The sequence below is a fragment of the Anthonomus grandis genome, chromosome 16 (assembly GCF_022605725.1).
Source record: "Anthonomus grandis grandis chromosome 16, icAntGran1.3, whole genome shotgun sequence".
Classification (NCBI taxonomy): domain Eukaryota; kingdom Metazoa; phylum Arthropoda; class Insecta; order Coleoptera; family Curculionidae; genus Anthonomus; species Anthonomus grandis.
The window spans coordinates 11,736,793-11,759,428 of NC_065561.1; the positions used below are offsets into that span (position 1 = coordinate 11,736,793).

At 32.4% G+C, this 22,636-nt stretch overlaps 1 protein-coding gene across 1 annotated transcript in view; it reads left to right on the forward strand.

The window, feature by feature from the left end:
• The first annotated feature begins 2,279 nt into the window (after positions 1-2,279).
• Positions 2,280-22,636, forward strand: part of LOC126745596 (voltage-dependent L-type calcium channel subunit beta-2) — a 281,586-nt gene continuing 261,229 nt past the window's right edge. The window contains exon 1 of the mRNA XM_050453523.1: positions 2,280-2,617. The gene's annotated coding sequence lies outside the window, so the exon portion shown is untranslated. The remainder of the gene's footprint in view (positions 2,618-22,636) is intronic.

Sequence of the window (22,636 nt, forward strand, 5' to 3'; positions counted from 1 at the left end):
TTTAGTTTTTAGTTTGAATACATTTATTTACTTATTTTTTTCTGCTCTGTTGATTTTAATTAATTCTTGAATTTTATCCTAATTTAGTGTTGATTTTTTATTATTTATTTTTCTCAAACTCACTCCTTTTTTTTATTATATAGTAATTCTTTCATAGTTTAGTTACAAGGATCTAATACAGTTCTTGCATTGATACTTGTAAATTTATATATTTAACTGATTTTCCTGCAACTCGATATATGTAACCTGTTGGAAATAAAGCTTATTATTACTATTATTATTATTATTATTATTATTATTATTATTATTAAAAAACCCAAAAGGGACCATAGACCTTTTAGTATAATAAGACGATTGTCCTATTATACTAAGTCTAATCCAATACAAATAAAAACAAAAGACATATAAGGTTTAACTGAATAAGGACATAATCGGCTCTCAACAAATTGCTTAAGCATATTTAAAGTCCTGTGATTTAACAACAACATGATTCGATCAGGATCCATGCCTGCGAATACAATACCTGTTCTTCTTGTGACTACTTTTTATAAGGTCTTTAAAGTTTGTAGAAAATTTCAGCCTTTGAATAGGCGTGTCAATCAATGTACTAGTCATCTTCATGTAGCTGATCCGGATTTCTGTTACAAATAGTGCACTTAGGGTTATTCAAGTCACAGATATGTTTGTGATGGCTGGCAAACTGACCATGTCCATCGTATTTGCGTAATATTCCTATTAAACTTCATATCGAAATTCTGTCCTACACTTTAATGTCGTTCTGCTAACGAATGCATCTCGCTATGTTATTCGTCAGCTATTAATATTACGATTTTTGAGAGTGCTATTTACAACCCTTTCAAAAAGCCTACTTTCTTATATCTCTTCTTATCTGAGATGAATGAGTTTTTCTAATGGAGGAATGTAACATCAGCATCTTCTGTTGATGTGATAGAGTATGCACCACAGACAATTCTCCAGACCATACCTCTTGTTTTTTCGAACTTGATTTTACTTCTTCTTTTAGACAGAGGCACATGATATTCTATAATTCTTGGAAGGCACTAATATGAAGTGCATTTGTAAAAAAATGGTGACGAAGTATAAATAAATAACATCATTTAAAGTTGGTGTTGGTAAGGACAAAGTAAAGGTGATACTGGGAACGGAGGGCATCAAGATTAACCTCTTTTTGAACATCCAACCGCCACTAAAGAAGACCCAATAGAGCGGATGGCCCTTGACTCAAACGAATTGTGCCTGGCATAAGTATCCTCCACTCCAATGTCAGGTCTGTGAGGTACTGTATAGGTAAACTGGAATCATACATTCATATATTTTTTTTTTCTTATTTTTTATTGGAAAATCATCCTGTAAAGTTTGCTTGGTTTTTGCAATACAGGGTATTGAAAATCTTTATTAAAAAAGTACAAAGCACGCAGGGTGTATCACGGTCGATGAAAGGTTAGACGTTTATGGATAACTAGACATCGGCTTTTATTAAAAATTTGTAACATAAGTAGTTGCTTGGGATGTAATGACAGATAATATTTTAACCAATGCAGCGTTATCGCAAATATCAAAACGTAGCATCATCTTTAATATTTTAAATGAACCACACTACTTACATTAGCATTTTTAAATCCTTAAATATTTCTTCAAAATTTTTTATTTGCATTGTTCTATAGCTTATAGCTCTCTCTAAGTTTTTTTTTCAATAATGTTTTAGTACTAAATCAAGCCGATTAAAGTATCCCATGCAAACCCTGAAAAATTGAAACCGCAGCTTACATGGCGCCCAAAAAACATTTTTACATCCAATCAGCAAAATAGGTCTATACCACCAACTCCTTCCCTCTATTCATTTCCAACTAGAGGAAGAAGAAGAGATATATAGGCCAGAAAAATAACCTCGGGTCCAACAAGGTCACCTAGAGCCTCCGTCTCTTTCCTTAACCCGGCCAACGCCTATCTCTCTATCTCACTCCCCTATATGGACGAAACTATCCCGAAATTTCAGTCCGTTTCCCTCTTCTTTCACGGCGCTAGGGAGTGAGATCGATATTTAGACGCCTGTGACGTCATCAGGCGACGTCGTCGGCGCGCCGTTCTGCGGAAAATTTGCGAAAAACCTCGAAGGGCCAGGTGATATGGTGTCCCTACGCGATTTGACGTTTCGGATCGTATATTTATTTCGCTAAATAAACACTAAAACGTCTCCTATCGTCGCGAAATTATCCTATTGAACTGTGCTTTTGAGTGTCAATATAATACGAACCTATTCGCGTGACGTAGGCCTAGTGTCCTAGTGTTTTTGGTGTAATGGCTTAAAGGTGACTGACACTCTTCAAAGTTGCAAACATCACACCCCTTCTCGATACAACATGACTTAGGCCCTAGAGTTTGGTGTTTAAAAAGACTATAAGCTGAAAGACTATTTACGTAACATGTCTTGAATATAGATTCTCTAGATGAACAGGGAGGCAAAGTATACTCGTTGATGGTTGTATGGGACCAAAAATATGAGGTACCATGGTCTGATTAGACCATGACCTCGAGGCTTCCTAAATCGACCACCGTCGCCAATCAGGAGACGCTAACCCCTCACCTTAACGTACAGGTAAAATATCATTTTTTTAATAGTATCCTCTTAAATAAAAAGTCACGGCTAAGTTAATCCCTAAATCTCGACCTTTTAGAGCAAAAGAAAAGAGCTTTATTTCTTCAGATAACCTGACGTAATATTAAAATCCATCAGAGCGCACCTTTTGTGTACGCTAGGAAAAGGTAAAAATTTGTAAAGAGGGTGCTGCCCGCCACGCACTTTATAAATAATTCTTGAATGCACCTTTCGATGTCAATGCAGTCAGTTTACCTGCATCAGAAAGTGATGAAGGGAGCATTGCGCCCAGGGGCGTAGGTCAAAATGGATTTTTTTTATATTGAAGGATTGTTTGAATGCAAGTAGGTTATTTATAGTGTTTTAAATTCGTTTGTATTTACATTAAGATAACTTAACAATTTATTAGATATCTAACAAGATATTAATATCTAATAATGATTTATTAGAACACGTTGATTATTATTATAGGGTAAGCCTTAATTTCAAGAAAGGTTTTACTTTTTATTCCTTTTGCATTTAGTTACCTATATTTACCGATGTATGAAGGCTACATCTTAACTCGAAAGCCTCGAAAAGTCCATCCACAAACCTCTTACGTAGATAATTCTTTTATTTGACAAATAAAATGATCAAAAGAAAATTATTTTACTAATCTAATTAAATATAAATGAGTCATTTCTGTTTTCGTAAGTACAAATTGGTTGTTCTTTCAAATACATTTTCGATAAACTGATTGCTACAGGAAAAAAAAGTAGAAACTGTAGGGTTATCAGGTATTTACTCCTTTCCTCTTTTCCTAAATATACCGCAAACCCACTATCAGAGTATTCAGAAATTACGCGTCAGGATTTTGGTGGGCGATTCTACATGAAAAATTAATGCAACACACTTTTATACAATATAGGAAGATACAAGGTGTTAAAAATTTTTTTTTTCTTATTTTTTTTTATAACTTTTTTTCTAGTGTACTGATGTTTGCCAAAATTTGCATGCATGTTCCTAGTGTTTCTTTGTATTTACCCTATTAATTTGACGGTAGTCGTCAATGACAAGGCTTAAACTGTCCTTCACCTTAGGAAAATGACTAAGAACTTTTGATAATTATAAAATCATTAAGATTGAAAATTGAAAGAGCACAACGTTTGTACAGAGAAGCATACAGAGAAGCACAGTACTACGATCGCAAATGTTTAGCAGTATCGGAGACTAGGAGAATTTGGAGCATTTAAAATTAGTCGACAAAGAACTCGAACTTAAAGAACGGATCCGCGTTTTGAATGAGATTGAAAATAACCCTACCCTTATCGTAAGATCAATAGCAACTCAGGAAAATATTCCGAAAACTAGAGTTCATGAAATTTCACAAGAGCAACTCCTACATCCCTTTCATTATCAAAAGGTTTAAGCCTTAAACCCTAAAGATCTAGTGGCTCGACTTAATTTTTGAAGGACCATTAGAAACTTTAAAAATCGTAATCAAAATTCCACACGTTTTAGTGTACGTGCACACAGGACGCGATTAAGCGATAAGCTTTGCTATGAGATACGACGCTATGCGATGCTATGCTTTTGATTACTTACTATATTTTGGTTGCGTTTTAATAGAAGGCGATAAACAAAAGCGTAGTAACTTTTAAACCTGTGCCTGCATCAGGTCCAGCTATCATGGAATTATTATTATTAGAAAATTAATTTTTACGATATATGTATATAAAAAATTGAAAAATAAAAAAAAGAAATGGGTACATAAAATTTATCGTGATCGATTAATCTACGGATAATTTCATCATTCGTTCTCCGTTTAACCCATTATCCTGACAAATTTGGAGAATATTTCCGAATGTCTTTGGAAACATTCATACTTATTGAAAATGGTATAACACCATTAGTGGAAAAAGTGACAACAAACTGGAGGGTTCCAATCAGCGTTAAAGAACGCCTTGTCGTAACGTTAAGGTAAGAAAAAATGCTTAGATATATGTGAGTACTTAAATATTTTATTTCAAATTCTTTACAGTTATTTTATAAAAATAAATAAATAGAAATGTAAACGTATAAAATATGTATTTTTTCTTCAGGGGAGAATTGTGTAAGAACTATTTGTTTCTGTGGAATAAGCGGGTGAAGCCAATGGTGTTGCCACAAAACTGTGTGTCATTTGAGGCTGATGAGTTGGCATATTATTGGCAAAACTTATATTTTCAACATGGTGCTCGTTCACTGTGGCTTGGTAAAGCAGTTCCTGCATCTTAAGACGAAACCACATCTTTGTTTCAAAACTAATTTTTTTTAGCGGTGTGTGGGAACTCATAAGAAAGTGATAGTCATCATCCTGAGTAATCTGAGATTGTATCGATAAAACGGAATTATTTGCTTAAAAACGTCACTTTTTATTGCTCTAATTTCAAAAATTCTTTAATATCAAAGTCTTCTTTTTTTCTAGCTGCTCTTTTTGCAGGACGTTTTGGCGGATGCGCACAGTCAGTTGGCTCTTGACGTACATTTTTATCTGAGCTAGTCTGCCCTGGATTACCCATGGGGCTAAAGGGGCTGGAGCCCCGGGCCCCGTCATTCAGAGGGGCCCCCCTGAATTACGTAACTTTCCAGCACTCTTAAAAAGACTATTTATTCAAATGCGTTTACAGACTGACTCTAACTTATTATTATATTAGATTTTGTGTTATTGAAATTAAAAAAACCGGCTAAAAACAATAATTTTTGATGTTTGCATTTCCCCTTAATAATTTGGTCAATAGGCAATAAACCCGGAGTTAAAAAAGAATTTATATTTGCAGTTTTGCAGGTGTTTATTTATTTAGGTTTTCTACTTATATTAATTTACGATTTATATTATTATATACTTGGATCTGCTTTTTATTGGCATTGTTGCTTTTCTAGGCTTCGATGGTCTTTGTTTAAAAAAAAAATATATATACTAAAATTATTCCTGCGGCGAGACGCTCGAGTTTTTTAAAGGCATCTTTGTTCTTTCTATATTATTCCTTCTCTATGGCCTGTTTTAATGTTGTTTTAGACAATGCTTTTTGTTCAGAGGTCTGTATATTTTGATTTTGGCGCTTAGTGATAATTTTTAAGAAATAATATTGCTTGAATTTTTAAGCGTGGCATGCCTGTGATGTAAATATACATAAGTAAGTTTTAAAGAAGTACAGTGAAAGCTCTGATAAGCGGACATCGACGGTTCCAACATTTTTGTCCGCTTGTGGGAACTGTCCGCTTTTGGGAAATGTTAAATAAAAAATGTGAACAATTTATAAATATGAAAATATTCAACTCAATATTATTTCTATTGTCTCAATGTGAAAAAGGTCTTAATATAGGCGCCATATTTGATGCTTTGGATGCTAATAGACGCTGCGTTGTTGGTATCGGTTTATTCTGTATAGTTTCACAGCTTCGCATCCGCTCTTGGGAGAGTTTTGAAGTTGGAAGTACTGATTATACGTTATTGATTTTTTTACTTTTGACCTTTTAAGCTATAGCCTAGCTATAAATAAATAGTCTAGTTATAATAAATAGTAAACCTCCAATTGAAAAGGATTCCACTGAAAATAGTTCTGACTTAGGAAACGCAAACATTGAGAGTAATGATGATAATAAGCGGCATTAATGATGATAATTCGCACGATGGAAATTTAAAAGAAAATTCAGCAGAATCAAGTATTACTTAACTTAATTTATAGCAAAGTGATAAAAGAATTAAATTTTTTTTTTATTTAAAAAAATGGGTTAAAAGTTTCCAGAGTTTTAATGGTACCTAAAATTAATTTCACATTTTCAAATTATATTTTTATTTTAGTGCCTTCAACAGGTAAATCGGATGCAACCCTTTCACTTGAACGTAGTTTATTGCCACCTAATAAGGATCCGGCGAAATGGCCAGAGATAATTAGCGATAATTTAATAGATTTTTATTTGGAAAAAGGAGTCGAATATTCTCAAAATTTTGACTCTGATAAAAGTTTTAAAGCTTCATTAAGATCGTACAAATCCCAAAATAGAAAATTTGGAATATCAATGGTATACAAAATTTTGGTAAACGGGGAAACGGTAAGGAGGCAGTGGATTTTATATTCTCCCAGCACCGGAAATATTTACTGCTTTTCTTGCAAACTTTTTAATTTCAACAAAATTGCTTCATTTTGTTGTGGGTTCTCAGATTGGAAAAAGGGTCCTGAAAAAATCGAACTCTACGAAAACAGCAAAGAGCATAGGACTTGTATGAATAAACTTCTTTTGAGAATTAATTTAAAAAAACGAGTAGACAAAACTGTTGCAAAAGCCTTTCAGAAAGAAAATAATTATTGGATTGATGTTTTTAAAAGAATTGTAGTTGTAATTAAATTTCTGGCAGAAAGGGGTCTGCCTTTTCGTGGTGACAATGAGATTTTTGGGTCACCATCTAATGGTCTTTACATGGGAATGTTGGAACTAATTGCCAAATTTGATCCTTTTATAGATAATCATATTAAGAATTATAGGAATAAAGGTAAAGGCACTGTTTCTTATTTGTCTAAAACTATCTGCGAGGAGTTTATCCAAATAATGTCCGATAAAGTACTAAAAAAGATTATACAAGAAATATTAGCATCAAAATATTTTTCAATAATAGTGGATTCGACTCCAGATTTATCGCACGTAGATCAGTTATCGATAATTATCCGCTTTTGCTCTAGTGAAAAGGGTGGGCAAGTATATGAGAGATTTTTAGGATTTGTACCTATTTTCAGTCATACTGGTAAATCCCTGTCGGAGCTTTGACAAAAAATACGCTGGATTTAAAATTTTGTCGTGGACAGTCATACGACAATGCCAGTAATATGTCGGGGCAGTATAATGGCCTTCAAGCATATATAAAAGAAATTACAAAGGTAGCTTTTTACGTGCTATGTTTTGCACACTCTTTAAATTTAGTTGGAGAATTTGCTGTTGACGATTGCTTTGATGCTACAAAGTTTTTTAATTTTTTGCAAAAATTGTATGCTTTTTTTGGGTCCTCCACACATCGATGGCATTTGTTTTTAGATAATATTGGCAAAAACCTTACTGTCAAGTCATTAAGTACCACTCGTTGAAGCTGTAGAGAAGATGCAGCAAAAGCGTTAGTAACAAGCTATGTCCAAATAAACAGCTGCTTAAAAATGATGTCAGATGATGATGATCCATTAGAAAAAAAAGACACCAAGTTAGAAGCCATGGGACTTTCTAAACAAATGATAAAAATGGAGACTCTTGTAATGACTACCTTTTGGAGCAAAATTTTAAGCCTTCTCGGGGAAGCTTTCAATATACTTCAAAAGCCAGGTCTGGATTTGTTGTTTGGTAAAAATATTTTAAAAGGGCTAATCAGAAGTGTTTCCTGTTTCCGAGACCAAATTGACTTGTTTGAAGAAGAAGCCAAAAGTTTACTACCACAGGAAGAATATGAGTATTCTATGGGCAGGTCAAAGCGACAAAAAAAATACCCGGATGGTAAAAATGAGATATTATTGAATGAAAGAGAATCATTTCGCACGCAGTCATTTTTAGTAATAGTAGATAAGCTGGTCATTGAATTAGAACGACGGTGTAATGCATATTCAGATCTTGTCCAGTTGTTTGCTTTCATTTCAAAACTTAGCTCTAATGTATGTTCATCTAAATCAGAAGTTGAAGAGTTTTCTGCAAAAGTAATAAGCGTGTACGCAGATGACCTAAATATTAATTTAACAGATGAGCTGGTATTTTTCTCGGAACTTCTTAAAACCTCTTCCGAAAAAATATGCAATCCACTTGATCTTTTAAGATATATTTTAGAACACCAATTAATTGACACGTTTCCTAACGTATATGCGCTTTTGAAAATGTATCTATCGATACCAATAGCAAATTGTGAGTCTGAACGTTCCTTTTCCAAGCTAGTTTATATAAAAAATAAATATAGAGCCACAATGCAGGAGAAACGTCTGTCTTTTTTAACAATAATGTGTATAGAAAGGGACGTTTTGAAGGATTAAGAGTTTAATGTCGTAATAGAAGATTTTGTAAAACTGAAATTACGAAAAAAGGTATTTTCATATTCCTATTTTCAAAAAAACCGTTTCTTTTATATAAGTAATATATATGTAGTGTTATAAGTAATATTTTTGCATTTTATTTATAAGGAGCCCCTTGATCCTTTATTAGCGCCGGGCCCCATAAAACCTTAATCCGGCCATGGAGCTAGTAGTTGCAATAGTTTGGTTGTTGTGAGCAGATAAGAGTTGTTCTGATTCAATTCTTTCATCCCGAGTAACAAATGTCTCATCGTCGATGTCATCAGGAAATAAATGATCATTGGGTACATCTTTGTTTAGTTGGCTTGCGTTATCGTCAGTGGGTAAGTTGCCAGTTAGCTGTCTCGGAGTCATTTGATCCTTAAGGAACCATAAAATCTTAAAGTAAGTCCAGTTTGAACTTAAGTTTGAAGGAGTTTCGTCTCCAGATTTAGGTTTCGGTAACTTCTTCAGCTCATTTCTGAAGACATCTCGTAAATATTTCCATCTTTTTTTAGCAGCTTCTTCTAAAAAAAAAAGAATAAAATTGTATGTTTTCAGAAAGTAATCTTGTTTTTATGAATCAATTATTAGTTAAAAATTAATAGTAGAATATTGACATATCTCTTAACATATCACTACTCACTAAGGGCCAGTTCTACAAACATGGTATAACTTTTTTTCTGGAGTAATTACCAAAACAACGATTGTTGAGACAATTGTAATTTTAGCAATTATTCTAAAAATAAACTTATACCATGATTGTAGAACTGGCCCTTAGTGATAATAACACACTAATTGATTCTCCTTTTTCCAAGTTACTGGCGACAGGTGGCTCTTATTGAAGCCTAGCATTCTCTTTTCGCCTTGGCGTTTCAACTGTGGCAAAGATAGTTAAACAAACATGCGAAGCAATATGGAAAGTTTATGTGGCTACATATTTGCCGGTCCTGACAAAAGAAATTTTTAGTCGTTCCACCTCTGACTATTGGAATAAATGGAATTTGCCTCATTGCGTCGGCTCAATTGATGGTAAACATGTACGAATTAAATGTCCGGCGAATTCAGGAACAATGTTTTACAATTATAAACAATATTTTTCCTACAAATTTCTGACCATAGAAGTGGGCGCATATGGAAAACAAAGCGATGGAGGAGTCTTTCAGTCGTCACAAACATATGCTTTGTTAAAAAATGAAAAGTTTAATTTGCCCAAGACCCAATTCCCGTTCTATTTGATTCGAGTAAAGCATATCCGTTGACACATTTCCTAATACGACCATGCAGAGCTCGGAGGTGTGTGGAATGTGAATTTGGTATTCCAGTGTCTAGGTGGATAATATTAACGAAAGCAATAGAGACCGACCCTTCCGTAAAAGAAATCATAATTAAATGCGCTTGTTTGCTACACAATATTATAATATACCGAGAAGGAATCCATGATTATGATATAAACAATCACGAACAAACTTGCAGTGACATGATCAGCCAGCCTGCCTCACGTGTAAACAACAGAGCGTCAAAACAAGCATATGAATTAAAGGTTTTTTTTTTGAAATCGTATTTAGTAAACCACTAATATAATTGGTTTTATATTTCTCGTAAATTAAAAAAAGTTTTTTTTTTAAATATAAAATAAACTAGTATGCAAACAATATGTTTAACTTACTTGAAACATTTAGTTCTGCAGCTACTTCCTGCCATAATTTCTCAACTTTGTCCCGATCTCGATAGACTTTGTTTTGTTGATGCCATAGTAAAAGACGCACTCGGACTGCATTTATTAATTTTTCTGCATCCATACCACACGAAATACGGACAAATATAACTAGACAATAACTAGCAGCGCGAGGACGCAAACGATTAAAATCAAACTTGCTTGAAAATCAAAAAGACGCGCGAGATCGCGTTGCATCGCATCGCATCTTAAAGCAGCAACAAGCGCGCTGTTTGAATGCTTGCTTTTGATTTTAGAGGTTTGTATTAATCGCACCGCATCGCATAGCATCGCTTAATTGCGTCCTGTGTGCACGTACACTTATTCTCTTTACCGATGAAGCTGGCTTTGATGGTTTAATAAACCTTCATAATAAACATTATTGGACGAAAACCCTCATGTCGTTATAGAAAAACGTTTTCAGAATAAGTTTTCCCTTAATGTATGGGCCGGTATGGTCGACGATCATTTAATAGGACCAAATTTTTTCCCGTAAAGGCTAAATGGTGAGGTCTACGTAAACTTTTAAAAAAATGAGTTATCCAATCTACTAGATGATGTTCCTCTTCAAATAAGACGTGAAATGTGGCTGCTACCAGACGGCGCTCCACCCCATTTCAATGGAGCAGTGAAAGAAAATCAATATCAAAATTTCCCTTAAAGATCGATTGGACGCGGTGGGTTTGTGAAATGGCCTCCCAGACCGCCAGATCTAAACGCTATGGATTTTTTCTTCTGAGGTTAGCTAAAGTCTCTCGTTTACAAGGTTTCTGTAAATAACCATGAAGAGCGGAGACAACGGATTATTGACAATTGTGAAATAATTAAATAGCAGGAAGGCATATGCTCTAGGTTTCGTTGGAACTTCCAGAAGAAAATATTTATGTATTGAAATGGAAGGGCAATATTTCGAAAATTTTTTATGAAAGTGTTACTTTAAACTTAAATTAGGTGTGTTATCGTAAATAGTTATTTTATTTAACAAATTACGCTTTAACAATGAATGTTTTCAGGGCTTGCTGTGTTCATTTTGAGAATACAAATTTTTAATTATTAAAGGTATGGTTAATATTTAAAGTCGTTTCTCTCAGACACTGTTAATTCTACGATGATGCAACATGAGCATCTTTTTAAAAAAAATGTGATGTTTTTTACTAATTTGACATCCACATTTATAAAAAGATTAAAACAAAAAATTCCCTAAGTCACTTTCCAAAGGTGAAGGACACCTTCAGCCTTTTGTCATTGACGACCAGTGTTAAACTACTAGTGTGAATACAAAAAAACACTAGTAACACTCATACAAAAAAATACTAGTAACAAAATTTGGCAAAAATCAGGACACTAGAAAAAATTTTATTAAAAAAAACTTGAAAACATTATTGGATTTTAACACCCTCTGTATCTTCAAACAGATTAAAGCAAAAAGTTCTAAGTCATTTTCCTAAAGTGAGGGACAGCTTAAGATTTTTGTCATTGAAAACTAGCGTCGAATTATTGACGACTAGCATCAAATTGATGAGGTGAATATAAAAAAACACTAGTAACATGCATGCAAAATTTAGCAAAAATCACTACACTAGAAAAAAAGTTATTAAAATAAATTATTTTTTTAACACCCTGTTCCTTTCTTAATTTTGAGTTTTTAAAAACTTGTATAGAAGTTTGTTGCATTCATTTTTCATGTAGAATCGTCTACCGAAATCCTGATGCGTAGATTTTGGACACCCTGTATTTCCGGTATTTTATAATACTAAAGATAGGCAAATTGGGGTATCTATAATAAGCTTTAATATACTCTTTTAATTTCTTACTTTTATCATAATCGTAATTAAAGAAGGTTTTTTTTTAAACACTCTCAATAAATACCAAAAGAGTCAAGATTCGCATGAGGCAACCTTATTAATATAACACAGATATCCAGCTTTTCTATATGGCAGGTCTATATTATTAAGTAATAGAATTTTGTTATTGTACTTCCAACCTGTCATTTGTAACATTATAATTCCATGCAATTTTCTTAATGTCGCAATACGGTGGTCTATTACGAAACGTTGCAGATGTTGTTTTTAGTGAAATTTAATAACATTTGGGCTCCCTTAACTAACGAATGGTATTAAATTGCTACTTTGACCAGACACGAAAGCTCATCCACTAGATTTGCTACCTCTATACTATACTTTCTTTCTGCGGTTCTGATGACTATTTGATATGTGGCACAAGTTGACATTTTTATACGACAGAAGGTAGTAACATTTCACGGTTTATTTTCATAATATTTCAACCGGAATTATTTTAATACCATTATCCAGTGATGTATTAAATCGGGCCGGTATCAAATAGCCCATTTACGAGCGTTATTTGGGAAACAAAAAGCGCCGCAGCCCGAAACAAAGGGAACCTTGAGACAGCCCAAAAAATGTTCAATTCTCGGTACCTGATAATCGTCTACTAAACTCTCTATATATTTAGCAACGTCTAATTCCCTGCAAAAATATGTTAATGCGACCATTTATCTCATCTCTGTTGAATTATTTTGCGGTGATGGAGCCTTGGAGTTCAAGGAAGGAACATCAAATTGATATTTAGTATGGTATTGAATAATAAGATAGGTTTTCAAAGAACTGTAAAAACTAGGATTATAGTAATTATTATGACCAGTTAAAATAGTTTTAAAATAAACCTTTTTTGACAAAGGAAGCGAAAAAAAAAGATTTACAGCACAACAGTCGCTTAATAATTTCGCTCATTGTTGCCTCACAAAGACAAACCAAAACTGACTTTTTGTACCTGTTGTCTCGGAACAACCACCCCCGCTGCGCGGGATGCTTCATCAACCGTCAGCGATATCGACTCCAATTTTCGAAGGAGTGGTCGAATCATTTCAACCACCTTGCATCCCTTGAAAAATGTTTTAAATATGGTTACGATACCAGTGCATCTATACCCAAGACACCCTCAATGCATAAGGTGGCTTGCTTGCATCCCTTATGCTTTCTTTAGCTAGTCAGGGGTGAATTAAGGGTATATTTTATTAAAATTAAATTACGAAACAGTTTTACCTTTAACCAACATTTTTTATTTATACTCTCGACACGTGTTTCGCTAACGATGAAAGACTGACCAGATATTTTGGAATATCTAATTGAACTTAACTGGAAAGTAATGGTTTCGATAATATCCAAGAAATAATTAAAGTAAGAAAACTTTGCATGTCAAAAAGTATTTTTCAATATAACAACTCATACTATGAAGAACTGCAAGGTATAGCCATGGTTGCCTCTCTCCCTTCCAAGCAGAGCTCTTCATGAACCGTTTTGAGTTAAATGCAAAAAATACATTTCAATACTTTGAGTTTTGATCTTCTCCCGAAGATGCTAACGTCGTTAGCGAAACACGTGTCGAGAGTAAAAATAAAGAATTTTTGTTAGTGGTAGGACTGTCTCGTTATTTGAGTGTCACACCAAAGGTTCTAACTATAGGACTATTGGTATATTTTATGCTGTTAGATATATGTTTAGCATTTACTTGCATACTTATAATAGGCAAAGATAAATAAATCGATTATTGTTCTATCTGTATTAGTCTATAATAATAATATACCATAAAAAAAAGAGAGTTCATTTAACCTAAATCATCTTCTTTATCTCAAAATGAACTGACTTTACTAAACCAAATGAGTGTTGATATTGGAATGGCGTTCGGACTTAAAAATGTACGGCTGTAATAATTGAGAAGGGTAGTTGAAAATTAATCGTTTAACATAAATGAATACCTACAATTATCAGTGATGGATACCAGAGCTCTTCAAATACCTAGGCATGTTACAAACGAACAAGAAGTGGGATAATTATTGCTCTTTTCACACTTAATAGTGAAGTGGTAATACACTTATTTATAAGTTTTAGAAGAGACAATATAACTAAATATATATCTTTTTATGGTTTTAATAAATCTTATGCTGAGCTTGTATAATTCTTAGATACTTTTATTTTTATTATTATCAATAACATCTTGTACCTGAAAAATAAAAGCTTTTATATATTTTTTTAAGGTCGTGATTTTTGTATTGTCTCTTGACCTTACCAAGAAAATTGCCATGATCTATCATTTGACAAAGATCCTCACTAACTATAATACGTTCAATCTCTCATCTGAATAAACTATATACTTTATTAAATGCAAGGTGATCTATAAAGTCGCAAAATATATAAAACTAAAATACTTGCATTGACAATTTTCAATAAACATTGCAGTGCCTTTTGCCAGAATATTCAGTTATCAGGTTTTTCTTTTCCTATACATTAAACCAGTGCTCGGTTAGATATGTTACATTAATACCTAATTCCTGTATATTCCAAGTATATTTTAAATGTACTCTAATAGACTAAATATCTTATATTACATAAACGTATACAAAAACTGATAAAAAAATATAGTTCTTAAATGGTGACTAAATAGTTAAATCAGGGGTGAAAAGTGAGTTACCAGTAGTTGGCTCTGGGTAAATTCCAAAAAATCTTCATTACTAAATTTACAAGTCAAATCAAGATTAAAAACTGTCCTCTAATATTTCGAATTTCTTGTAAATGCAGCTAAAAATGTCAATTTGAAGCTGTTTTTAGAAATATCTTACTGGGAGAGACCTAATACAAGATATATTAAAATCAAACTGTAACTATTCTCACTAATCAGGAAACTATCAAACCTTAGTGGAATCTAATTTGTACAAGCCTAAATTATATGAGACAGTACGATCTCGAAAGATACTGTATCCAGAGAAAATGAAGTCTTAGACTAGTATTCTGGAATAATTAATCTACATTAATGAGGACAATCTACCTGGTAAGGTAATCTAGTTGAACAAATAATACACCCCTGAAAAAGGACTGGTTCAGAAACTCAAACTGACGTATCTAGTCATCCGATTTTACAAGAAGATCTTATTTTCTTCTGATACTAACATTTTTCTTATTAGATACTGAGAGACTTACTAACAGATAAATAATTGGTCGAAAAGGAGTTAAAGAATTGCCAGCACGATCGTCTGATTTATCACCTCTAGATTTCTTCCTTTGGGTGATCTAAGATCGACTGTTTAAATAGCTGCATGTAGTGAACTTACTTTGAGCAGAGAAAAGTTTGAGAGCAAATGACTTGATAGAAAACATGACTGATTAGAAACCAATGGACAGCAAATTTTTTATAAATAATTGTAAATCACTTATTACTTTAATATCCTCAGCGTTTTAACTGATTTCATAAAAGGTATTAAAATGAAATATCAATATTACGATATTTTCTAAAAGATAGAATTTACCAAGGATTCTGGACCTTGCAATATATCAGATGGCATTGAGCTCCCCGTTAAGGTATTTTTGTGTCTGTTTCTGGACAGTTTATTTGACCACATCGTCCAACCAACCAATCTGTAAGAAACGCAAGCGCCCCTTCCGGAAAACTTTTCACACCCACGAATACTATGGAAATTAAGATATTGTTTGCAATAAATATACTCATGGGAATAAAGGGTCTACCCTCTTATCGGGACTTCTGGTCGACGTAGATTGAGCTTCGGGATAATTATATTTCAAGTCTTATACCCAGAACAAGTTTTGATTGGTTGTTAGGAAACCTTCATTTGATGATAACCTAATGCGGCCCAAACGCGGAGATCCCCAATACGATAAGTTATACAAAGTCCAGCCTATTCTACAGATTATCAGAAAATTATGCGAAATATTATAAACCAACGAAAAACGTTTCATCTTGGAATCAATGATTAGATTCAAATAATGATCTTCCCTGCGCCAGTATATGCCGAATAAACCGATTAAGTGTGGGTATAAAGTATGGGTTAGAGCATCGGAAAGTGGATATGTAGATCATTTTCAAATTTATACGGGAAAAAATTGGAGAAAATGCAGAAAAACATTTGGGTGCCAGGGTGGTAACTGACATTACAAGATCATTAGTGAATGTTCATCATTTTGTCTATTTTGATAACTATTTTACCTCTTTAGTGCTTTTCTGGCAACTATATTCAGATAAAATATATGCCTGTGGAACAATTAGGTAAAATCGTGTAGGAATACTAACTGATGTAAAAGAAGACAAAGCATTAAAACGAGGCGAGCGTGACTTTCGAGTAACAGATGATGGGATCACATTTTGGAAATGAAAGGATAAAAGAGTAGTTGCAATGGCAAGTAATTTTCACATGCCAGGAATAATAGAGACCGTTGAGAGAGAAAAAGGATGTATAGAGAAAAACGATTGCATGCTCTGTCATTATAAATGATTACAATGCAAATATGGGATATGTTGATAAAGCTGATATGTTAAAATCAACCTATGAACTGGATAGAAAAAGTTGAAAAGGGTGCACAGAACTATGTGGCATTTTGTTGATGTTACCATAGTCAATGCATATATTATATACACTAAAAGGTGTAAGGAAAAATCCTTAGATTTAAAAAGTTTTCGTTTGTGTGTAGCAAGTGGGTTGGTTGGTGCAGCTTCTGAAAATCCCCGAAGAGGTAGACCAAGTACTGACATGTCCTCTAACAAATTCAAAGTAAACATTTATCTGGAAAAGCGCACAGACCAAGCTGCTCATATGCCAAAACATTCATCTTCGAGAAGATGTGCATTTTGCACCACAAAAGTGGAACAACACTGTACAAGATGGTCGTGCAGTAGTTGCAATGTCGGTTTGTATCTCACTGACAAAAAAAATTGCTTTGAAAAATATCATAGCAAATAAGTTGAATGTTTTTAGTTTAAACTCCTTTTTATAACATTATCTTTATCTTTAGAAAAATCACCGTTTTTCGCCCATAATGAATATAATAATAGCACTGTATTTGTATTAAATATTTATTAATATACATATATATAACTATATCAAATTTAAATAAACAAACTGTGTTATTAGATTGGATATTAATAACGAGGGCAGCTGTTATTTACACATATTATTTTGAAGAAAAAAATGTTTTAAAACAATTTCCTACTGGTAAGTTGTGTGGGGTGGGTGGGGGGCTAAGGGTTAGGTTAATCAAAAACGGTTTTTTTTTGCAGGAAATAATTGCCTGGAAAAAAATGCTTTTTAAGAAAATAAATAAATAAAAATGTGATGAAAATCTATATATATTAAATATTGAATATATACTTTTTCAAAAAACATTGTTTTTCATCAACACAGCCCTCATCCCCCAACCACCTCAAATATTCTTCCAGTAAGATATTCTTTTGAAAAATCATCGTTTTTTTACAAAATGTCCCATTCAACATAAGTGACGTTTTTTATATTAATATTTTTTTTTATATAATTTCCATATGCGAATTATGCCTCTTTTATTATGATCATTAATACACCTAAGCGGAATTTTTGAAGCTCTGATCCTTTAAGGATTTCATAGTTTATCTCTTTGAAACTAAATTAATATAATCTACCCTTATGGTATCTTTAATATGAACATCTCTTTCTTTATGCTTAATATGAACATCGCATTCTTAAAAAATTTCATTTAGTTAATATTTATTGCTATAGAGTCTTAACTTAACCCTTAACTATACTAGTGATCATCTCTCTGACAGACTCCGCGCGATCGTTTACAGGTACTTATTTTATCCTTTAAAAAATCTTTATACAGGGTGTTTTCTATATATTGCGACAAAATTCAGGAGCGTGTTTTTTGGACAAAAATTCGCAAAAAAGTTCCTATACACATAGGTCCTAAACCTTTTAGATTTTGAGCTACAGGGTGGTAAAGTTTTAACAAAAAAATTATTTTTTTTTCGATACCTTAAATATCCCTGTAGATATTTGTCCGAAGATTGGTATGCAGGGTCTGTGTATCCAGAGCCATTTACCAACATACTTTTAACATTTTTATGTTCTCCAGTGGTGTGTGTGCGGGTTTTCCGCTGAATACTTTTATAAAGAAAAATGGTACGCCACTGGTTTTTCTTGTACGCAATATATAAAAAACACCCTGTATATTTATTAATATTTTTATATATTCGTTAAAAACAGTATATTTTTAATATTTTTCAGGTAACTGCAGTCTTTTTCTAATTAGTTAGTTAATAATTGTAAGTTATTTTTGTAATAATTCCAGATAGTTTTTGAGGAGGATAATTTTTGAGACTTTTTTCCAGGAGGTAATTTTATATACATATTTCCAAGTTGTGTTAAGTTTTTAGGGTTTTTCAAATAACGAAAGTTATTTTTGAATATTTTGTACATATTGAATGAAGCCTTGAAACTTGATTTTTTTCCAAAAAATATGAAAAAAAATTACCAAAAATCTCGTCTAAGAGCCACTTTCTAGGTCATGGATCTTAAAGGAAAAACTTCTGAAGTTTTTTTAAGTTTTTATTTTTTACTCTTTTAGTGGTCAATATTATCTTTAAAGCATTAAAGGAGAAACGCACTAAAGAAACTTTAAGGCAACGGCCATACTTAGAAAAGTGTGAGAGTTTCCTTTACTGATTTTTTTTTTTAAATTCAAGAAAAGCTTATTACTCTAAAAAAAGTTAAAATTAAATTTTAGTTCTCTATTCTTCAAATGGCTTAAATGGACACTCGTTTAAGCGTTTTTCAAAATTAATTATAGCTTCAATAAAAAAAAATAATTATTTCTATCGAAGATAATTTTTTACTGGGTAAAATTTCCATAAAAATAATTTTTTTCACAAAATCTTAAATTCACAAATTCAAAAATTTCACAAAAATTATAGAACTTGAAAAGTAGCAACAATAAAATTTTGAAAATTGGTACACATATTTCTGGAATAATATAACTAACTACCTGTCTTAGCGGTTTTCGTAAAATACTTAGAGCAATGAAAAAAACAAATTTTTTTTGAGGAAATTAATGTTTTTTCTCTAATAATTTCACAAAATGTATTTAACTCAAAAAAAAGTAACTTTTTTTTTGAGAAAAGTCGTCAAAATTTTACTTCTTTACGGGAAAATAATTGAGGCCGATTTCAGTTTATTCAAAATTTACCAGACGAATTGGCTTCTTCATATTTACATTAAAGATTTGAAATGCCAACCCTACAAAAACAACTTAATGAATTAATAAGAAGCAATTTTGATCTATCCGTAGTTGTTGAACATGAAAAAAAACTCAAAATAAGATAATATACGTGATATGTCCATTGAAATTAAGGAGAAAAACTCCATATTTACCTACTTATTTACAAAAACCAGTTTGCTTGTAATGTTCTTAAAAATTATGCATAAATTCCACTAAGAAGGAAGGAGAATAATTATTTTTAAACCATTATTTTGTTTATTTGCAGATTTTCTGTAGAATTTATGTTTTGATGTTTCTTTATACTTTTTATACAAAAAAACATACATAGTTTTTGGTATATAAAATGTTATTTTGAATTACCTTAAAATTATTTTGTTATAGATTTTAGAAAAAATGGTAATGCAATCATTTATAGCTCAGTTTTTTTTCAAATAAACGATATATGCAAATTAGTGGTACTGTTTTGTTAAAATATAATATTATATTAGAAGAACTTTTTTTAATCAGCTTTTTTGAGCTGGGAGTTGAGACACTGATGGTCACTATTAGTGAAATTAAATATAGGGTCACCATTTAAGGGTTAAAGAAAATCTTTTTCTCTAAGTCCACCCCTGTTTTAAAAATACCTTCTTACCCTTATGAATTCCGCTATATAATTGTAGCCCTTGTCGCTTCGAAAATCATGATAAATGTGAGCAGTTTATTTTTCTCGATCGGGCACTTTTACATTAAATTAATGAAGCTAAAAAGTTGGTGGGTGCCAGGTAGAAAAAAGATTTAATTTAAGATAGAATATATGTTTTACCTTTTACTGACTTTTTTGCCCTGAAATATTAAAAACTAATGATTTTGTTTATGTGTCTGAATGAGCTATATTTAGGTTCACCGAAATTTTTTAATAATTATTAATTCTTTGTATTTACTTGCATCAGCATTAAGAAATACAATGCCGATATTTAAATAGTCAAAAATTGTGAATATCAAATTTCGTGCTCATTGCAAGATTTGTTTTGGCTACTTAACGATGATGCATGCATTAGAAATTAAAAGTCGCAAGATAAGAAAATGTACCAAGGCTAAAGTAAGGTAACATCATGAAGAATAAATTTATATTATGAGCAAATGAATTTTTAGAAATACCTAATTTTCAGAAACTTGTTTTGTTATTGCTATTTTTCTATAAGATATTTACATTCATTGTTTTTTTGGGAATAATTTTAATTTCAATTTTTTATTTTCTATCAGGAACTATACTATATGACAACATACATATTATTAAGTTAATCATTTTGTTGGGTATTACGTCACTTTTATAGTAAAAATCTTTTTATAAAATACTCACAAATATTTAAAAAAAATAATACGTGACTTATTCACGTATTTAAAAGAAATATGAACTCTAACGTTACCGTTCGCTATATTTAATTTAATATAAGTTTAATAAATCCTAAATACAATAATTTGTGGTATAATATTTTTTTTATATCCCCAAGAGGGTTTATCTATCGACCTCTGAGCTCGTTTCTTCTCTTTAATATACTATCTAACTTTATTTTGAATATTGAAATTAAAAATAATAAAAAACCTAGTTATTTAATAAAATTACCCAATTTGAACCAACGTTTCGGTAGTAGATATAACTAAAGGTAAATAAAATAACATTAAATTAAATTAAAAATATAAACAAAATATAGGGGAGAAGGGGGCACGTTGTTACAAAATTCATTCCCGTAACTTATTTTTTCAATAGTGTATCTGTCAGACGAAGCTTATTACTTAGTTGAGTTAATATACATATTTGCTCGTATGATATCAATAATAATATATTAAAAACATATCAAATGGGTTTGTAATTATGATTTTAATTTATTTTGCAAATTGTAAGAACTTGCCCCTCCACAGGGTAAATTGTTACAGTCAATGGGGTAAGATGTTACAGGACAAACTAAGGTAAAGGAATAACTAAATGACGTGGAATTAACATTTATTGTCAAGGAACATTTCAAAAAACAGGTACACAAAAGAAATAAAAGTGTTGCTCAAAATATAATAAAATCAAACAGCTTAAACTAGTCCGTATCGGAGCAACGATAATGCTTATATAACTATATACACTTATATAATACAAACATAAAAATCATTATCGTCGCCACAAGCAACATGTGCCCATCTTTTACAAGCAGTACATTGGATCCACTGTTCGTTTCTCGATTCGGAAAATGGAGTTAAACAAATTAGACACGTCGACTCTTCTTCCGAGCTCTCAGAGTCTTTTTTTCCTTAGATTGCCCATTTTTCTATTTTCCACTTGTTGACTGACCTCCTATTGTTCTTTTAGTTGCTCCCACATTTTTTTTTCTTTGTCTTACCTTTTCTTCCTCCTCTAAAGCCGATTTAATCGGCGTGTCTGTCAAAATTGCTGAAATTATTTTTGCCATCGCTTTTGGGTAAGTTTTGAGTTCTTCGGGCGTTAAATGAGCTATTTCTGTGTCAAAAGATCTATGTATCACTGGGTTACAGGCGGAGATTGTAGAAGGCTGTGGAGACGGCGTCCTGTGTTTTTCGATTTGAGTTTCTGCAGTTGTTGTAGGTTCCAATTCCATTGTTGTGTTATTAATTTCCGGCAAGGGTCTGTTTGTTACTTCTGCTAGCAAGAATTCATCATCTTGAAATACGTCTCTGTTGTAGGGCCAATTTCCAGTTACATTAAATCCCTTCTGTATGTTGTGAGGTGAAACACCAAGGGAAAATGACTCTTTTAAAACGGTAGGTATATGATAGATGCTCATGACTTTACCTGGGTTAGATCTTAACCATCCAACTGCAGCACTATTAAAATATCTGTTAAGTGGGCCAAACACAGTCCTATCAAGGGGCTGAAGCTTATGGAATATATGTGGCGGGAAACTGACAAGGATGACCCCATTTGCTTTGCAAAAATTCAATACGGGGATCGACAAATAGGAGTCATGATTATCTAAGACCATCAATACAGGTTTCTCTTTCCTGCATCGGACAAACTGGTCGAAATGTTTCATAAACAATAAAAAATCTTCGCAAGTCATCCATCCGGAGGAATGTGATGCGCCAACGCAACCTGGGGGCCCATTTGCTACCATAAAATCCTTGAATTTCTTCCGTGGGAATATTAAAAATGGAGGAACAAAGTTGCCATTTGCGTTGACTGCTAATGCCATAGTTACAAGTTGAC